General features: G+C 40.6%; 1 protein-coding gene and 1 long non-coding RNA gene across 7 annotated transcripts in view; one reads left to right on the forward strand and one right to left on the reverse strand.

Annotated features, from left to right (window-relative positions):
• Positions 1 to 17303, forward strand: part of LRMDA (leucine rich melanocyte differentiation associated) — a 1134568-nt gene that overhangs the window by 428532 nt on the left and 688733 nt on the right. The window lies entirely within an intron of this gene.
• LOC117082758 overlaps positions 1 to 17303 on the reverse strand; it is a 30982-nt gene that overhangs the window by 10903 nt on the left and 2776 nt on the right. Inside the window, exons 1-2 of one of the 2 annotated variants that reach the window (XR_004436762.1) lie at positions 13843 to 14104; positions 12869 to 12969 (exon numbers count right to left, since the gene is read on the reverse strand). This is a non-coding gene — a long non-coding RNA (uncharacterized LOC117082758). Of the gene's footprint in view, positions 1 to 12868; positions 12970 to 13842; positions 14105 to 17303 lie in introns of those variants that run through there. The other variant, XR_004436763.1, reaches the window with a different exon arrangement.

Consider the following 17303-nt stretch of genomic DNA (forward strand, 5'->3'; position numbering starts at 1 on the left):
CAGGCACATTTATATGCATGCTAAGGAAAGTATAGTGCTGTATACATTCAGCAGCTTGCTGTTTACACCCAAAGGTATGTCTTAGCTATCTTTTTATGTCAATACATGTAAATCTACTTGCACTTTTTGACTTGTGTGCAATGTTCCATAGTGTGGCTATGCCAAAGTTTATTTGATCCTTAGCTTTCTAATGGGCATTTTGGTTGTTAGTCATTTTTTTGGTGTCACATAAGTAACGAACGGCCTTGTTATGGGCCTTTTGTGCATATGTGCAGTTGTTTCTCTTGAGTATGTTCTAAGAGGTGGAATTGCTTAATCATAGTGTGGTACTGGATGCTATAAGTTTGGCCCCGTGGTGATTTTTATCAGTACTCACTCCTACCAGTGATTTATGGAAAGTATTATTTGACCAGCTGCTCTGCCCACCTTTGGTATTAGCATGCTTTCAAAATGTTTGTAGTCTCTTGGATATGACATAGTATATCTCACTGCCATTTACAATTTTCATTTTCCTGCCAAATTTGAAAAATAATTTCCCATATATGTTGTCTTTTTTATTGTGAATTGCCATGTATATCATTTGTTCATTTTTCTGTTGGCTTGCATGACTTTTAGTTATTGGTTTCTAGGACATCTTTATATATTCAGGGCATATATGTATACACACACACACACACACACACACACACCCACACCCCTGGCCTCAATGCCTCATATATTGCAATTATTTTCTTCCAATTTGTTGCCATTCAGCTTTATGGTACCCTTTATTATATATAGGTTTTAAATTTTGATGCTGTCAAATAAACAGGTCTTCTCTGCTATGCTATTTGTGTCTAATTTAAGGCATTCCTGACCTTATGGCTGTAAACATATTCTCCTGTATTTCTTGTAAAACTTTGATTATTCTAATTTTACCTTTTAGGCCTTGATCCATTGAATATTTTTCCCTTGGTGAATGGTTCTATATTAATGTTGATGTTAAAATTAATATATTTTTCCCCAAATGGATATATTTGACCCAACACCATTTTTTTTAGGTTATTTTGCTAAGTATTTTGAAATCCTGTTTTTGTTACATACAAAATTTCTAATTATACAGAAAACCAGACTCTCTGTTCTGTTCCATTGATCTGTTTATTTGTTTGCTATTAGAAGTGTTAAAAATAGTGTCTAAACTGGCTAAGAGCATTTCACAAAATTTATGAGAGGAGCCCAAGAGGTCACCTTGTGCAAGAGGTCACCTTGCTCTTCGCAGGCTATTGGCTTCAACTGAACAGTGATCTCTAGAGCCTAAGGACTGTGCTCAATTCCTGTGTTCTTGGAAAGCTAGATCATTATGATGTTTCAGTTTTTTTTTTTTTTTCTTTTTCTTTTTTTTGAGACAAGAGTCTTGCTCTTTTACCCAAGCTGGAATGCAGTGACGTGATCTCTGCTCACTGCAACCTCTGCCTCCCAGGTTCAAGTGATTCTCCTGCTTCAGCCTTCTGAGTAGCTGGGATTAAAGGTTTGCACCAGCATGCCTGGCTAATTTTTGCATTTTTGGTAGAGACGGGTTTCACCATGTTGGCCAGACTGGTCTCGAACTCCTGGCCTCAAGTGATCTGTCTACCTTGGCCTCCCAAAGTGCCAGGATTACAGGCATGAGCCACCGCACCTGGCATATTATGATGTTTCTAACTCATGCCTTGAAGCCCACTGTTGCTTGTGTGATACATTTTATTACTAACATTGGAACGCTTCTCATACGCTTTGAGGCATGTGAGTCAAAGTGATGGTGGCAGGGTGTCCATCAGAAGATACAGGTTCTAATTTTAATTCTGCCCTAAGTTCTGTAGCCACAGATTACTTACCCTGCCTGTTATACACTGGGGAAGAACTTGGATTGAGTAGATCTAGCATCCTGACTTACACCTGCCACTTATTGACCATGGGGTTTGGGGCAGATATTTAATATCTCTATCTCATCTTCTAATAAAGATATTATCATTGACCTCTCAGGATGGTTCTAAGAGATTTTTATACAAATAATGTTATAAGATAGCATTTTGTTAACTGTCAGGCACCCTAGAAACTAGAACTATATACTAATGTGTACAAGGTTCATTTTCATTTTGGTCCAATGATGACAATAAATCTTTGTCTCACCTGCCTCAGAGAGCTGTTCTAAGCATCAAATGGGATGTGCTTTGATAAAATTGAAATGTCATACAAATTATTTATTGCTGATGAATACCAACAGGTGGATTGGAATCCGCAAATATTAACCAAGCCCATGGGGTTATTACAGTGAAGCAGGGTCATATTAGTCGGGTATCCTCAGGGGAGAATTGTTGAAGCATGATTTATCGATTTATAGGGGTCCTTTTTACTCACTTGAGTGAAAAAAGGTATAAAGTTGGTCCTTTGAAAGACCCAGATGGTCTGTTAAGTGTGAATAATGGGAGAACAAGTGCTATGTGGAGTTTTTCTGTTATGAGAGTCAAGAGGCAAAGTGGGACTGGCTGCAATATTCCTTGTGTTATCAGTGGCTATATCTAGATTTTTTCAAATTGAAAAAGGAAGTTTGATTTTTTATTTGTTTATAAATTGTGAAATGCTTCTCTTTTTCTCTTTCCCTACTTCCTAAATATAAGAACACTAGGTCATTGAATATTAAAGTGAAAGACTAGAACAAGAAAAAAAAAAAAGATAGTTTCTTAGGGCTGACTATTATAATGGCAACAGTCTTTATCCTTCTAGAGGGAAAGGTGCTAGTTATGGTGGATTCTTACTATGGTGGCCCCAAATGAACCACACTTCCTAGTAGTTCTCTTTTATGTGTAGTTCCCTCTTATGGTGACTCTGGACTTGGCCAATGGGACATTAGCTTGTGGGATGCAAACACAACCTTAGTAAATGCTTGCACATTGGAACTGGTCTTCTTGGAATGCTTGCTCTTAAGTCCACCTGCCAGGTAAAGAAGCTCTACCTAGCCATGTGGAGAGAAAGAGCTCACAGCCTCCAGCTATCCCCACCAAGATTCTTGAGATGTAAGTAAAGCCATCTTGGATGTTCCAATTCCTGCCACTATCTGACAACAAATACATGAGGGGCTTCAAGTGAGACCAGTGGAAGAACTGAGCCCCTATTAACCTACAGAATTATGGGCAGGTAAAATAGTGGTTGTTTAAATCCACTACATTTGTTATATAGCAATAGATAGTCAAAACCTTGGGTTAACACACACACACACACACACACACTCTTAGTTTAATGTTTGAGCGTGAAATGATTTTTCATATCTGAGAAGTTGGTGTTTTTGGACTTGGGTTCAGGCTACTTTATCAGGAGATACTTTTATTTACTTCCTAAATTTAGTCCAGTCTCAAGATGGAGCATTACATTTGGGGTATGTCCATTTCATTAAGAAAAAGGTAGTGAAAGAAGTGAAAGTTTTCCCATTAGGGCACAGTCCCTTCCTATCAGGTCCCCTCGATCCAGAGGAGGCCATGAGAGGAGGTGACTGAGAAAGGATGTTTATTTCTGCAGCTTGCATGCATGGAGAACCTGGAAGAATTTATAAATCCATCATTTCAAGTCATTAGGCGATATGTTGGTCAGTCCAGGAGACTCTCTTCTCATTAATTCAGGGGAGATTTACTTGTGTCACCCTCATTAGTATTTATGGGATTTATCCACATCAATCGCTAGTGCATTAACAGGGAAATAACTAAACCTCCCAGGGTTTGTTGGCGCTAATAAAATGAGCTGGAAGTTCCAGAAATCACCATGATCAGAAGTATTCTAAATCAGGGCTGTAATTGATCCTTTCAAAGTACCCTCAGGATGTTCTCCTGTTCGCTTCACTTCCAGTGGCATTTGCATATTAGCATGGTGTGTACAGCCTTAGAGGACAGTCCATTTCTTACCATAAAACAATGTGGGAAAACCCAATGGAGTGTTGAAAATTCATCATCAAACCAGGGCATCTATGTAAACAAAGGGTTAAGTTTCTTGTAATTCTTTTTGTTTGGTCCTGGCTTATAAAAAAAAAAAAAAAAAAGCCCTGCATGTAAATATATCTTTTATGTATTCTGAACATAAAGATAGCTCTGTCCCACCATATTGATTTATTAGATTCTCTGACATTTTAGTTGTGGTCGTTATGTTATATTTATGAGATGAATGTTGGATTCCCTCATTATGTTATCCTCATTTATTTTACATACTTTTATGGCTGGTTGTGCATCGCTTTACAGTTAAAGCTTTATTGCAGCTGTTAGCATTGGGGGGAGGGGAAGGCAAGTAGTTATTGATCAGAATTTACATGTTTACTGTTGTAATCAAGATTTATTTAATCTGTCTACACATATAAGTATAAGCCCACTCTCTGAAATAAAAAATATATATTGTATCTATATTTTAGATGGTGGAGCATTCATTGGCACCCTCATGCCGTTTGGAGTAGAGAATTTGGGGATGATCTAGTGTTCTGTGGATGAGCACGTTTCTTACAGCTTGGTGGTAAACAGTGCAGACTTTGGAGCCACACTACCTGGGCTCAGGTCCTAGCTGTACTGCCTACCAGCTGCGTGGCCTGGGTCAAGGTATTTACCTCTCAGTGCTTCAGTTTCCTCACCTGTAAAATGGGGATGATATTTATACTACCTCATAAGTTTGTTGTGAGAAGACAACCTTAGTAAAATGAACAACATTGGTAAATGCTTAGAATGTACTGGACACTGGAAATTATGAAATGCAAGTTATTACAACTCCAATATGTAGGTGGCAAGCTAGGTAGAGAGGGAAGGCTCAGCTACCTTTAGATGGGAAACTTGACTTTAGTTTTAATTCAGCAGAGCAAGGACACAGAAGGTGCTTGGATATCTTCTAGACAAGAAAAGGCTTCATTGAGGGCTGAAGAATAGTCCTGAAAATTGATTTTTCCCATATATTATTTTTTAATGTTTTTAAATTTCGGGCCTGCCATTAGCTAGCTTCTAAGGATTTGAAGCTTTGCCTCAGTCTTCTCATCTATCATGTGGGTTTAATGTTACTTCTCTGCAGCATGAGATGGTAGCGATGTGAACAGTGAATTAGAAGTCAATAGACAACTTACAGCCTCAGGCCTGCTACTGCATAACCGTACTACCTTGGCAAAAGACTTAACTATTAACGGGGCAAGGTTTCTATCTACTTTTAAGGTTATCTTGAGAACCGGATGAAATAATATGTGCAGTGTTATTTTCAATACTCTAAAACGTCTACAGTAAATGTTAGGGAACTTCTAATAATACCACCTAACAAAGTTGTTGCAAAGATGAGATGATATAATAGATATGAAAAGACTGAAGGAAGCAGGACGTGCTATATGAACCTATGGGACATGATGCAGGTTCAGCTCTGTAACCTTCTGTTCCCCTGAGTGCGAGTCCTAACATTTCCCAGGACACAGAGGCCTAGGGGAACCTCAAGCTCCCTGGATTCTTAGTTCCAAGGAGTTTTACCCTTTGATTCAACCTATGTGCCATTAATATGATTTATAATATAATATTAGTTGACCATATCCTTAGGAAAAAAATAAGGCCTTCCCTTGTAATTTCCTTATTGTTTGTGCATTGGGTGCAAGACTGTATTTTATCTCCATCATTTAATGGAAGCTACACTTTCTGCTCTAGTGTTAGTAACTCAGCATTTGCTTCCTACACTTTACAATTTGGCAGTGATTCTTTGAAATAATTTACTTTTATCATCTTGCTTCAGATTTTCAAAGAATAATCCATCTAGCAAAACAGTTTTATCCTTTCTATATATTCATTTTTGTTTTGAGGTTCTGTAGCAGAATTAATGATTTTTAATCAAATTTCTAGGCCACTCATCATAATTAGGTTTAGAATTATGAATTATGTACAGCTTGCCATTATATCACACCTCCTTGTGATAGGTGAGTGAATTAGAGCTCATCACAGGATTTCCAGAGCCTTTCAGGATGATTTATGACATAAAAAAAAATCTCCAATTTTTTCTTCCTTGCTTAAAATGTCTCTAGAAAAACCTGGGTTTTTCCATCTCTTTCTTTTACCCGCTACCTGAAAGTGCTGTTGCTTGTCAGTTTTCCCTCCAAATCATTTGGCCTCTGAAAATTTTTACATAGCTAAGTTTTAAACGAATTAATCAAAATTGAATCTCAAAAACATGCTGGGTGAAATAAGTCATACACAAGAGTATTTACTGTATGATTCCATTTATATGACACTTGAGAACTAATCTGGGATAATAGAAAGCAGAATAGTAGTTTGTTCTAGAGAGAGCCACAAGATAACTTTGTGGGATGGTGGCAAGTTAGAAATGTTCTAGATCTGAATGGAGGTGGTTCTATGGGTATATGCACTTGTCAAAACTGATCACATTGTATACTTAAGGTCTGTGCATTTTATTATGCAAATATATCTCAAAAAATATGAAAAAAATCATGACTCACTGGTTCTTTACATGTATTATTTTAGACACACTTCTATGGAGATTAAAATCTATGGAATTCTTGAGGTGATATGATGTGTTTTCCTTGTACATTTTTGGCCAGAATTTAAAGAAAAAGATGTTATCTTACCCTACCAGTTCTTCTGAATCACTGGAGGTTTAGAAAAAATTTGTTTGTCAGCTCTGTTGTCCAATGATATTCAAGTGGGTACCTGCCGTCTGGGTTAGCTTTTATAGGAAGCCATTACTCATTCTAAAAATGTTCCCTTCTCCTGCCATTTGACTTATATGGAGGAATAATTTCTTGGCTAATTTTTTTTTGCTATATACTTCTGAAATACAAATTCACTTTTTCTAATGAATCATTATCATGTACTACCATCAAAGGTTATTCACTGAAAGCTCAAGAAAAAAGCAATGAAAACTAATTTTGATTGTTAATGGAAATGTATTTTTAGTCCTAAAGAGCTTCCCTCAGCAATAATTATAGTTATGCCTCTTGGGTGTTTTTGGACTTTTAAATTTACATCTAGTAGCTCTTTTTCATTTAGCAGTTAATCTTTTAACGGAGCTCTGCAAATTTGTTCTTTAGTCTAGTGTTAGAAAAGGATTGACAGAGATTTTATTTCTTCTCTTCTATCCAGTTTTTTCCCCTCCTCATTGCTCTTGCAGCCCAGGCTGCTCCCCTTCTTGGGTAACCCTGGACCCTGGTGTGACCAGTCATATGGGCAGTGAGGGGTCAGGATGGAAAGGCTAGAGAGGGAGATTTTGCTTTTCTGCGACCAGTGGCCATCGATGGCTCCATGAGCCACTTCTGCTCCACACAGCACAGAATTGTGGCACAGCAAGTGGGCTCATCAAAGGTGTTTGTGGGAGATGGGCAACACTCAGCTTTGTGGCCTCCAACTCTGGAATACACAGCCGGTAAAGGGACTGGCTGGCTGCTGCCTTTCCCTGGCTTCAGACATTGAAGTACCTGTAGTCTTGTGGGGAGCTTGCAAACAACAAGATGTAAAGCTTTGGTAGCAATGAAGATTGCTTGTTGGTTTTGCTGCTTCTTTGCTGATTTCAGAGAGAGGCATGGGCAGCTGAGAGGGCATGAGAAGCGAAGGGGTTCGGGCAGGAAGTTTGCTTAGGTTCTGCCCTCTTATTAAGAAACAGAGTACGTCAATTAACCTGGCCAACCTGATTAGAGAAAGTGCAAGCCACTGCTGAGGATCTTGTTTCTGGTGAAAACTGACCTCACCCACGAACGGCCAGACATTTGGGTATTTGCAAAGCAGTGCTGAACATTAAGGAACAGTTAAAATTAATCCTGTGTACTGTAGCTCCTGAGAAAGCCAGCCCACATGTCAATAAATCTAGATCTGTTTGAAGCTAACATCACTAAATCTTCGTCTTGACTGTTTGCTGGTGGTGTCAAGAGCTGCCTGGGAAGATGAATTTGAGGGGAGGATGAAAAAGGAACCGTATTAAACTGCAGCTCTGATAAGTTTAGTTAAGAGGCAGAAGATGTGTCCTTGCCGTGACATTCAGTGGCTGATATTTGTTTCCCTTTAAATAATATGCTGTACATCTGCGAGAATGATGGTTTGGGGCTGGTGACATTGGATATCCACCAAGGTTACTGCCTTCTGGACAGGCAGTCTCTCTCCTTTCTTTCTCTATCCTGCACCCTGTCAATAAATATCCACTTGTCTAAGGAAGGGAGATGCATTTTTTTTTTTTTTTTTTGAGACAGAGTCTCACTCTATTGCCAGGCTGGAGTGCAGTGGCGCGATCTTGGCTTACTGCAACCTCTGCCTTCTAGGTTCAAGCGATTCTCCTGCCTCAGCCTCCTGAGTAGCTGGGACTACAGGCACGTGCCACCATGCACAGCTAATTTTTATATTTTTAGTAGAGACGGGGTTTCAACATGTTGGCCAGGATGATCTCAATCTCTTGAACTCATGATCCGCCTGCCTCGGCCTCCCAAAGTGCTGGGATTACAGCCGTAAGCCACTGCGCCTGGATGAGATACAGATTTTACAGCTGACACCAGAGTGTCTTCATTTCTGGAAGCAATGAGGTTCAACCCATGTAGGCACAGTAGGGAAGGGTGAGGGGCTAGAGAGAAATTAAAGTGACTGGAGAAAGCTATTTTGGTTGTGAAACTGTCAAAGGAATCCCAAAGCACCCAGTGGGAAGGTACTGACACTTTAAGAATTTATCCCTAAAAACCCCATTTTTACAAGCAAGATATGTAAAATCTGGGGACTCAGGATTTAGGGCTCTATTTTCTCCTGTGATTCCCCTTTCTAGGTGCTTTGTTTGGTCCTTGCTGTGATTTGCAGACCTATAATCTTTGGAAGCAGTCAGCAAACTTTTTCTGTAAAGGGCCAAGTAGTAGCTATTTTTGGCTTGGGGTCCAGAGTCTCTGTTGCAACTGTTCAAGTCTGCTGTAGTGTAAATGCGGCCATAGTCCATTGTAAATGAATGGGCATGTCTGTGTTATGGACACCAAAATTTGAATTTCATATAATTCCCCAGATCACAAAATATTACTTCTCTCTTGATTTTTTTAACTATTTAAAAATATAAAAACTATCCTTAGCTTGCAGGCTGTACAAAAATAGATGGTGGGCTAGAGTGGGCACATGAGCTTTAGTTTGCTTACCTCTGATCTATGATTTGCTCTGTCTTGTTATTTTACTTTTGTCATTGTGAGGTGTTGGCTGTCGTCTTGGTAGGAGGATGAGGACAACCTAAAGATTAAGTTCATGGCCTATTTGAACCAGGAGATAGAGTGAGTGGGAATGAAAACGATGCTGGGCTCTGAGGCAGACAGCTCAGGTTCCCACACCAATCCTCCGTTAATACTTCCTAGCTGTGTAACCTCAGGTTAGTCACTTAACCTCTCTGAGCTCCTGTTCCCTTTTTCTTTTTATGAAATGGGGGTAATTATATTTTAACTGCCTGTGTTACATGACTATACTATAGTCCAAGTAGTCAAGAGATAGGAGAATGCTTAGTAAACATTGTCATTATATGAATGTAAGGCTTTGGGGTTATTTGTACTGCTTCACCAATGCAGATTCTTATTAACTCTGATTGTTATTAATATTAAAGTATTATGTCTTTTGTATTTCAGCTTCAAAAACAAAATCAGAATTTGAATGGTATAAGGAAAAGATATTCTTGTTTTTTCACTTTCTTAGACTCTGATGTTGGCTGGGCATTCCTGAGCCTCTCCCACTTGTTTGGCGATTTCTCCCAGTGTGTCCAGATGCTTGGTGTAACTGAAGGGATCACATGCAGTTTGTGCTGTCCCACTCCTCAGAAAGCCTCACCCTCCTCTCTCTCTCCATCCTGGCTCACCTTCAAGGCCTGGCTGAAGTGCCATCTCAACCAGGATTTCTCCACCAGGGTCCTTAACACATGCAGCTCTGTCATGTGTGAATGGCTTGACCCCACCCCTGGCACACACCTTATAGAAAGGACATCCTGTCCTCCAAAAGATGTACAGGTTTTAAGAAAAAGGGTAAAGGCAAATAAAGGAGGTCGCAAGTAAGGCAAGCAAAATGTCTTCTGGCTAAGGTGAGTGCCCCTGAAATAATCGACTGCTGCCCAATGGGAGAAGGATTCAGATATGAAGGGATGGGGGTCTAGAGAACTGGTTTTCTGTGACAGTGTTCCATCTATGTCACCTGTTACACTCCTAAAACATTTTCACATCCGCTAACTCTTTGATCCTGTAACAAGTCTTTGAGGCACAGGGAACATTTTAATCCCCATTTGACTCTGAGGAACAGAGGCTCAGAGAAGCTAATTTGCCTGTCTTGGCATCATGCAGATGGTTAATAATGAAATTGAGACTGGAGCCTTGTTCTGGGTACCATGCTGCACTCCACGGCCAACCCCACCCTGATATAGGCCCATATTGCTGCCATATGTGATATTCTGTCTTGAGAGTGAGGGCACATTTCTATATGGATATATCGAACCAGCTGTCTTTGAGTATGTTAGCTCGTCTTGTCTTTCCATCCCAGAATGCATTTGTGGGGAGCTTTTTGAGCAAGAGAGCCTGTCATCATGTATTTTCAGCTTCTTCTATTCCGGTCATACCTGCATTATGTAAATATGTATACACAGAGTGTTTGCTTATTTATTCAGTCTGTGGTGGGAAAACTAACTGCATTACTGATTCTTGGGCTGTGCTTTTCAGCCTAAACACTTTCTGTAGCTTCTCATTGCTCACTTAATGAAGTGTGAACTCTTCGGGTTGGCTTTTAGGTTCTCCGTAATCTGGTTCCTGCCTGTCTTCCCCATCTCCCCTTCCATCTCAGGGGAAGTTCTCTGCCTCTTCTTGACCCAGGCTCACTTTTCTGTCCTGTCTCCTTCTCTGTCATCTAGGACTTTGATCCACCACTCTCCTCTTTTTCATGTGTCTTCAACTCTCCCTCTCCAAAGATAATTTCCTGTGAATCTGTCATAATCCATGTGCTTTCTCTACTCTTAAACATATTCTTGATCCTAACTGTCCCTTACACCATTGTCCTCTCCCCTCTTGCTGCTTCATTTATATGAACCAGCCTTTCTCACCTGGGGCTCTGGGTGATAACTAAGCTCTGACGTCCTAAGGAAGCGACAAACTGTCACCTGAAAGCCACATGTGGCCACCATCTGTTTTTGTAGGGCTTGTGGGCTAAGAATGGTTTATATGTTTTTTAAAGGTTGAAAAAAAAATAAAGAAGAATAATTCTTGACATATGAAAAATAGATAAAATTCAGATTTCAGTGTCCACAAATAAAATTTTATTGGAACACTGCTGGACCCATTCATTTTGGTATTGCCTATGACTACTTTGGCACTACAGAAGCAGAGTGGAGTAGTTGCTGCAGAGACCAGATGGCTCTTTGTAGAAAAAGGCATTGATTGTGTATAATGAATTGACTTCTTTGCATTTAGAAACATATGTGTTATGTACGACATTTGGGAGAATTGAGAAGTGAGTCACGGGAATCACATTCTATGATTCAGATGAGGAAACCCCATTGCAAAAGGCTGACTCTTTCCCTTATTCCTTAGACCTTTGTTGGCCGGATTCTGGAACAAGCCCATCTCTACTGGAATATGTCCTTTGGAGCTCTCCCACGACTTCGTCACTGCATCTAGTGGGCACTTCTAGGTCTTAATCATTCCATCCTCTCTGCAGCACTTCCCGCTGTTGACCAGCTTCTACTTCTGAAATTCTCTGTTCTGTCTGCTTAGATCTTGTGATCTCTCTTTTCTGCCTCATCCTTTGTCTACTCTCCCCATTCACTGTTTCTTTGTGTCTCATCTTCAGCAATTTCTCCCCTTCTTATAGAATGCTTGTAGCAAAATTGTGACATTTACTCCTGTCTCCATGCTGATGATTTCCAGTTCCCTGTCTCCCAAGCTCTAGTCCCACTTTCTTTCTCCGGGGCATCATCTTCTCTTTGCTGCTCTTCTCATGTTCACTTCTCTTTGGCCCCGACACCCTGTTGCTCTCGGTTGTCATAAGGTTTAGAATCTCAGTTATCTGTGATGTATCTCCTCACTTCCAAATAGTTTATCAGTTGCTTAATCCGTGAGGATATTTTCAGCATCCATTCCCATCTCCCCAGTCCCACCACTCCTTCAGCTCTTCCTTATCTTTCTCTTTCCCAGGCTAGCCAATGACCATTTCCCCTAGCTGTTCCCCTTCTTCCCTGCCCTACATTCAGGCTACCACCTAACTCTAGCAGACACTTTAGGGGCCCCCATCACGTCTCCTTGGCTCACCTCTGGTTTCAGTGACAGCTCCCATGCACAGTTTCACATGAGCTCAGATTCTTGCTGATGGTGTCTCATAAGTTACTGCAAGAGTCTTTCTTCATTCTGCCCCAGGACCTTCCCAGGAGCCAAATGAGCCTGTGCGTAAGTTCAGTGTAGCCTGCAAGTGCAATTGAGCCAGTGCCCCCATCGGGGTAACCTGCAATTGATGGGGGACTGAAGCTGATGGATTGCTGCTCAGCCTCTTACCCTTCACGCAGGCAGTTCTGGGAGGCCTCCGTATGCTTGTTGGACCTACTGGAGAAGGAGTCATGCCCATTGCCAAGAGCAGCAACCTTGATAATGCACCCTGATGTTGGATTTTCCTCCTCCCGTCTCTCTCCTGCTCTTTTGGGTTGTCTCCCAAATAAGCTTCTTGCCCCCATGTTCTCTTCTCAGTTCTCTTCTCAATGCTCTCTTTCAGGAGCATTCAAACCAAGACACAGACCAGTCTTCTAAAAGCTTCTGCCCAGACATCTTCAGTGGCTTCACAAGCTCCCCAATATCGGACTGATTGTGTTCTAAAACCCTAGACTCCCTGGGTTTGTTTGATATCTGCTTGTCTTACTAATTTTATCTTCCCCTACTCACCTTTACCCTTTGTTTTCATCAAATCAGGTTCCATAAGGGCAGAGACTGTGTCTTATTCATCTTTGTTTCTCCATTTGCTGAATGTCCAAGATCTGAGGAAACTGAAGGCAAATGTATATTTTTAGTGAGCAAATTAATGAATGAGTGAATCGAATGTATTCATCTTCACACATGCATCCATTGAGGCTTTCCTCCTCCTCATTGCTTAGTAGTGATCTTCACCTCTACTAACTTGACAAAGCACCCTATCTCTACCACTGTATGGTACTTTTAAATTTCTACTTTGTATTTTTTTACATGTCTTAACTCCTAAAATATGAATTCCTTGAGAAAAGCAATGTTGCTTTTTTTTTTTATATATTTCCCCACAGATCTTATGGGTACATGGTTCCTCAATAAATGTTGGTTGAAAGACTGAGAGAACATCTCATTATGTTTCTAGACATTTTAGTGCCTTCTGATTTGTTCTATTTTTTTTTTCTCTCTCTCTCTTTTTTAAATTTTTGAGACAATGGAGTCTCACTCTGTACCCCAGGCTGGAGTGCAGTGGTATGATCGCAACCTCCACCTCCTGGGTTCAAGTGATTCTCCTGCCTCAGCCTCTCGAGTAGCTGGAACTACAGTCATGCGCCACCATGCCCGGTTAATTTTTTTTTTGTATTTTTAGTAGAGACGGGGTTTCACTATATTGGCCAGGGTTGTCTTGAACTCCTGACCTCGTGATCCACCCTCCTCAACCTCCCAAAGTGGTGGGATTACAGGCGTGAGCCACCACACCCGGATGATTTGTTCTATTCTCTCTTCTCCAAACATGTTACATGTTTTCTCATTCCCATGAATTCAAGCTATTTATTTCTCCTTTGCTTCTTATACATGCTTCTTACAATGTTTGCCTGTTTACCTATAGAAATTCTATTCTTCCTTCAAGACCAAGCTTAAATGCCATCTTTTTCATAAAGCTTTTCCCAACCTACCCTGTTAAATCATCACCTCTCCTGCAATACACGTCTGTCATGCATTTGTATTATTCTGCTTTATGTAGCATCATTTTATATGGCTTGTCTTCTCTCCTTCTTAGAGACAATAAGTGTGTTCAGGGCAAGGCTGGTTACTCCCTCATTGAATCCAGTACCTTGCTCAATGCCCTGCAATCAATAAATATCTGTTGGAATGAATTAATTTGAATAGGTTAAATTGTATCCTCATGCTTTTGCATGCACATCACCTTAACTGGTGCCCCTGACCTATTTTTGGTGCATATCCTTGAGTTTCATTTTGGTAATGGAAGAAATATCAAGCAGAAGAAAAGATAAATACCCAGAGCCGGTCAGCATGATCTATTGTGTTTGAACAGGAATATTGGAACATAACTTCTAAGAATGCCATTTCAATTATTTGTAAAATATTTAAATAGTATAATCCAATTTACATTCTATCATTTCTAACAGCTGTAAAATTTACTTTACACCAAAGTTAGCTCAATCACTTTAATTCAGTCTGGAAAAACAGTACAAATGAAAGCTTAATTTGTATTTAATCTCCTCTTTTGTTTCTACATTATTGCCTTCGAGTCATTCCTTTTAGTGATTGAGATTTAAACCGGAGAGAGGAAAAATGCTTGATGAAATATTTGAGAAGAATATAGCCCATAATGAGAAGTTGGAAGTCAGTGTTTTAAAATTCCAACTGGCTTTGTTCTTTGGGGTTTCAATTCATGGCAATGTCTTTGTGATAAACCTGAGGTACGAGATATGTGGGTTACTTTGTCAGAATCATAGGGCTATAACTCTCAGGTATTTAAAACTAAGTGATTCATTTGGAGCAGGTTACATTTATACTCTGTATATGAAGATTGGCAGGGAATACAAATGTACATAATTATTATTTAGTGTGTTGATCATACTCGTATATTTCCAAATGGCTTTATGATCATTTTGGTTAGTTTTTCTCTCTAAGCTCTGGCAGTCTTCCAGCTAATGTCATCAGCAGGGAACAGCAGCAAGGAGAGGTGGCAGAATTGTGACTATCCATGGCTTTCCTGTCGCTATATAGTATCAGGTCTGATATGGGGTTGGGTGGAGGAGGTTCCAGGGAGGGGTAGAATGGCCAAATAATGTGCTACTTCTTAGGACAAAACAGCCCTCTCTTATTTCTGTTTTCCAGGTGGTGGCATTTATGGAAGTGTTTCAGAGGCCCACACCTGTCCTTTCCTGAGCCCTTCTTCTTCATCCCTATACTTACCAAATCCCACCCTCACCCCCAGCAAACCTCTTTGAATTCAAGAGGTGGCAGATTGAAAGAGGCTTCAATGAAGGGTACATATGCCTTAGACTTAATTCTGATCAATAAAGATAAGTTAATTAGGTAAAAGTAGGGGGAAAGAAGCGGCTTCAAGCTCATTTATAGCCAAGAAGAGTTAGAGAAGACAATAGCATTTTACACTTTAGAAAGATGATTTCAGAAGAATGGATATGGTGTGATGGGTCAAGACTCTAAGATGAAAAATAGCTTGCCGGGCGCGGTGGCTCAAGCCTGTAATCCCAGCACTTTGGGAGGCCGAGACAGGCGGATCACGAGGTCAGGAGATCGAGACCATCCTGGCTAACACGGTGAAACCCCGTCTCTACTAAAAATACAAAAACTAGCTGGGCGAAGTGGCGGGCGCCTGTAGTCCCAGCTACTCGGGAGGCTGAGGCAGGAGAATGGCGTAAACCAGGAGGCGGAGCTTGCAGTGAGCTGAGATCCGGCCACTGCACTCCAGTCCGGGTGACAGAGCGAGACTCCGCCTCAAAAAAAAAAAAAAAAAAAAAAGAAAATAGCTAAAGAGGAATTTTCAACAGCACCATCACATTCTCAGAAAAAAAAGAAAAGGGCCAAGCATCTAGACACCTGTGTAACTACATGGGATAAAATTTTAAAATGGGGAAGAATTGTTACAGAAATACTGAGTTACACTTAAAAAGCACATTTCTTTTTGTTATATCAGATATTCTTTATAGCAGCTCTGTGATTTTGGTCCAACATGGAGTAGTGACCCTACTTCCCAAATAAGGAAACTGAGGCCCAAGAATTTTAGTGACTTGCCTAAAGTCATAGTGCTAATAAAAGGCAGAATTAAGTTTCAAGAGACCTAGGTATTATGGCTCCATAGTGTAGTGCTGTTTCTACAATACTATGCTGTAAACTGTTGGCAACATTTTTAACAGGGCTGTCAGAAGATCAAAGCCACCCAGTGAGCTGAGGTTTATGAAATATATATCTCCCAAATATATAATAGTATATACTAAATGACAGAGGACAAGTCACAGAAGCTGAGGTCCTCTGCTCCACTCATTGGAATGAATGGAAAGAAGCACAACGAGTCAAGTTACATTTTGGCTTCCATCTTTTCTATCAATTCAGTTTAGTGAGCCTAAGGCCATCCAAGTGCCACATCTGTGTGTGCACATGCAGATAGGCAGGGAATATAATCATGAGTAATTATTTAGTCTCAGGACCACACCGTCCGAGAAGCTCTTGCATGCCAATATCAATCACTTAGCCATCAACCAGCCCCTGGATAACGGTAACATGCACAGGGTAGCTGCCAGTATTCCCTTTACCATGGCCAGCAGCTTGTGTGTTCTAGAGACAGACAGAATAGTGGTGGTTACCCTAGCCAGGCAGTTAAGCATAGGGCAGTGACAGGGGTTACTACCTCATCTCTGAACTGCTTCCTGATAATTTTGGTGAGACTTTTCAAGGTATAGACTATACAAAAGTGAGGCTGTTCCCTCTGGGCATTGCTGGTTTAGTGAAGAAGACAAAAAACACATCAGTGGTAGAATCAGTGACAGAAGAGTTTGGAGAAGGATGAGAGGCTTCCTCCTTATGGGGAAAGGTGAGAAGGCCATTTGGCCATTTCTTTCCTTTTCTGTTGTTGTTTATTTTTTTCTCTTCTTCTTTTTTTTCTTTTTCTTTCTTTTTTCTTTTCTTTCTTTCTTTCTTTTTTTTTTTTTGAGATGCAGATTCGCTGTTGTTGCCCAGGATGGAGTACAATGGCATGATCTTGGCTCACTGAAACCTCCGCCTCCCAGGTTCAAGGGATTCTCCTGCCTCAGCCTCCAAGCAGCTGGGATGACAGGCATGCGCCACCACGCCCAGCTAATTTTTTGCATTTAGTAGAGATAGGCCTTCACTATGTTGGTCTGGCTGGTCTCGAACTCCTGACCTCAGGTGATTCACCTGTCTCAGCCTCCCAAAGTGCTGGGATTACAGGCATGAGCCACGGCTCCCAGCCAGCCATTTCTCTTTGAGGAAAGAGAAAGGCCTAATTGGATAGTAGTGATTGGACTCTGGTAGTAAGACATGAGGCCGGATTGGAAAGCAGTGATTGGACCCTGGTGGGAAGACATGAGGCCTGATTGGAGAGCAGTGATTGGACCCTGCTGGTAGG

The sequence above is a fragment of the Trachypithecus francoisi genome, unplaced genomic scaffold (genome assembly GCF_009764315.1).
Source record: "Trachypithecus francoisi isolate TF-2019V2 unplaced genomic scaffold, Tfra_2.0 Lachesis_group9, whole genome shotgun sequence".
In the NCBI taxonomy this organism is placed as follows: Eukaryota; Metazoa; Chordata; class Mammalia; order Primates; family Cercopithecidae; genus Trachypithecus; species Trachypithecus francoisi.